Source organism: Tripterygium wilfordii, chromosome 23 (genome assembly GCF_013401445.1).
Source record: "Tripterygium wilfordii isolate XIE 37 chromosome 23, ASM1340144v1, whole genome shotgun sequence".
Lineage (NCBI taxonomy): Eukaryota > Viridiplantae > Streptophyta > Magnoliopsida > Celastrales > Celastraceae > Tripterygium > Tripterygium wilfordii.
The window spans coordinates 15,001-18,782 of NC_052254.1; positions in this window are offsets into that span (position 1 = coordinate 15,001).

Consider the following 3,782-nt stretch of genomic DNA (forward strand, 5'->3'; position numbering starts at 1 on the left):
AACCCTAAACCCTAAACCCTAAAACCCTAAACCCTAAAACCCTAAAAACCCTAAACCCTAAACCCTAAACCCTAAACCCTAAACCTAAACCCTAAACCCTAAAACCCTAAACCCTAAACCACACATACAAATTCTTTATAGTTTTTAAATATATCATCCATTTTTCGTTGAAAAATACTAGGGGCATTTTTCAAACCAAAAGGCATTACCAACCATTCATAATGTCCTAAAGGACATGTGAATGCAGTCCATGGTTTGGATTCTTGTTCCATCCTTATTTGCCAAAATCCACTCTTGCAGTCAAATTTGCTAAATATTTTACTGCCCTGGATAGAGTTTATTAATTCTGTCTTGTCTGGGATATCATATCCGTCGTCTATAGTATTATCGTTTAGTCTTCTATAGTCTGTAACCATTCTTGTTTTTCCCCTGGCTTGTTCAGAATGTTTGTTCACTATAAATGCTGGACTTCTGTGTGGGGAATCAGATTTCCTAATTACTTTTAGTTTTAGAAGGTCATTTATGTGCATTTCAAATTCTTTTTTATTGTCGTTAGTTGCTTCTATCTTTTTATTGGTAATTCTAAAATTAGGGTTTTTAAATGTTAATTTACATTCTAATTTATTCCTATCCCAATGTGCTTGGGGATTTTCTCCAAATATGCCTTGTTTTTCAGCTTTGGATATTATATCGTCTAGCTCTAAAATTCCTGTTTCAATCATGCTTATTAATAGGTTTGGTTTTACAAATGTTTTGCATGATCCCTTGATTCTGCATTGGCAATTTTTATCATCACTTTCTTTTTTATTTTCGGGTATTTCTATTATTTTTGCAGAATTTGTTTCTTTCTTTATATATGGATATGGTGGTGTAAGTAAAAAGTTTATATTGCTTCTTGTAATTGTACACCCATATGCATAATTTAATAGGAAATCCAACCCAAGAATAAATTTTGTTGTTTTTAAATTTAATGGTCTTATATTTATATCTGTCGTGGGTCTTATATATTCTCTAATATCATTTTCACCTGGATAAAATCCTATCCTATATGGTGCTAATTTGGTTGTATATGTATATATGTCTCCTGTCATTGATTCCGCAGAGCATTGTTTTTCTACAGGGATGGGATTATGAAATTCGTTCGGAATCAAATCTGATGATATTATGGAATTAGAGCTACCACTATCAATAAGAGCTGTAACTTTTAATTCCCAATTTTTTATTTTAATTTGACAAGGAATTTGTATTTTTGTAATCCTTGTGGATTGGTTTATTCCTGGAGCAATCATGCTTATGTTTGCTCCTTCAAATAATTCTGTCTTTCCTTTATTATTATTAGTTTTATTAATAATTTCTTTTAATATTTCTATTTGTCTTTGTAGGTCTTTCATTTTATTTTCAAGACTTATTATTCTTAATTCTAATGTTTGTTCTCTTTCGCTCTTCCTATTGATTGTGGGAGTTTCAGATAATTCTACCCCACTATCCTCTAGGCAGAACCTACATGTTTCTATTAAACAATTTTCACATTGGTATCGTAAGTTCAGGGAAGGGCACAAATTACATTTTATACATGGGTGGTCGTTACTTCCCTTTTGGTTAATCCACTGACATGCGAAACATTTACCTAAAGGCATTTAGTGCTTCAGTGGTAAGATAAGGATTATCAAATATTTGAGTATAATAATTCCTTTCTAAGAATTTTGGTTCAGTCATCGCACAGACATGGTCTACTAACTCGCCTGTGGCCTCTTCTTCAGAAAAGTCTTCTAGTTCATTTATTATTATTTCTTTTATGCTATAAATAGATTCATTATCACTGACATATTCATCCACTTTTAGTAAATCCTCATTTACGCATTCTATGAGGACCGATTCCATAGTGTTAGCATTATATCTCTTAGGGCATTCTTTTACTAAATGGTCTTGTTTTCCACAAACAAAGCAGCTTAGTTTATTTCTATAATTTCTGTCTTTATTAAATTTTCTTACGTGTTTGTCTTTTGATAAAAATGGGTTTCTAGCCCCACTTTTAGAAAGGTAATATTTCTTTTTATTATATGTTTTATCAGGTTTCTTATATTTCTTTTTATAAGTTCTTTCTTTGTTACCATATCCTTGGGGTAAATATAATTTTTTACAAAATCCGTAATCCCCTTTTATTTGGCTTGTAATGTATATGTCAAAGCATTTTTCGACTAAGTTATCCATTATGAAACGTGCTTTGAAGAAGACATTATTTAATTCTGATCTAATGGTATCTTTTTTCTCTAAGTGCCTTTGGGTAATTATTTTCCCAAAGGGGTCGGGTAATTTCTCAAACATTTTCATTCCTATATTCTCATCGTAGAAACATCCTGCAATGCTAGCTAGGTAGCAAAAATCAGGTAGGAATTTTTTAACATATATTCAGTCTGTTAACTGGATTCTCTCTAATTCTCTTAGGGCCTTAATTTGGGTTTCAGTTCCTCTTACTCCTGGATGTTCTTCTCCTAAGAGTATCGCATATATGGTGTTAGTGAAATTATAGGGATTGGGTCCCAAATCCACTAATCTTTTGTAAGCTATCATATGATTTGCCTTAAATTGTTCCCAGGCACCTCTAGCAGATTCTCCTAGGAAACCTTCTAAATAACTGTACATTTGTATGCCAGTTTGGTCAGTACCATATTTTTCTTGTTGTTCTCTAATTACTAGTGCTGACCATGTTTCTATAACTGTTTTCCAGTTTTGTATGTCATGTGCAGCTATATTAAGTATTTTTCCTCCGTCTATCAAATTTGGAGTGATCTATAATTTCCCTAGAGTTTTTATTACGTGTTGGATATCCAATTTTATTTTTATCTTTATAGTCTGATATTTTTATTCTTGTTGGATATCCTGCATCCGATGGTGTTGAGTACGGCATCCATTGTTGGTTTGAAGTCGAACTTTCTCCTGTTTCCATTAAATTAACTAATATTTCTTTTGGTTCTTGATGATGTCTAAAACAGGTCTACCCTATCAGACAAATCAGCCAAGTCAGACTGAGCTGGAATAACTAATTTCTCCTTTGCTGGTACGTGATCTCTTCCTTTCTTCCTGCACAAGAAGCGAACGTAAGCTTCAGTAGGGCCCCGAGGGTGTACTCGGGGGGACCTCTCCGACGCTCAAGTCAGTACAGTACTAAACTTGGGAGGATGGCTCGTTGCTTCGAGCGTTGCCTCTTGCTCAGTAAGTATTTTAGAATGCAAGAGTTAGATGGCTTACCTGAAGGCAGAGGTTCCCCTTTTATATGAGTTTGAAGTGTTTGAGTTGTAGTAGGAGTCGGACTCTCTCTCATTGGTTTTCCAGAGGGTTTTTTGGATGGTAAATTCCATCTGTATCCCTCTCCAAAGGGGAGTAGGACTCTATCTAGAATTGGCGTCCTATGAGGACTCTTCATCAGTTGAACTTCGTGCGTACATGCTTCTGTAGTACGGTTATCGAAGTGCGGTCTTCGGTCTGATAGTGCAGAGGTATGCACTTCGGTCGAGAACCGAAGTGTACCCTTCGGTACGTCACCCATACTGTCCTCACTGGAACTTATTCTGCCACGTGGCTTTCTCCCATTAGTGGGGGTATTTTGGGAATATCAGTTGCCCCCCACACTCGTACCGAGGTATCTTAACGATGAACTGGGTATGAGTGTAATAATGTTTGTTCGACGGTTCATTTTTGCGGACAAGATCGAAGGATTCAGAGCGTCACAACCTACGCACCGTTAGATCAGATCTTTCTCCCTATATAAATAGGTGGCCTGC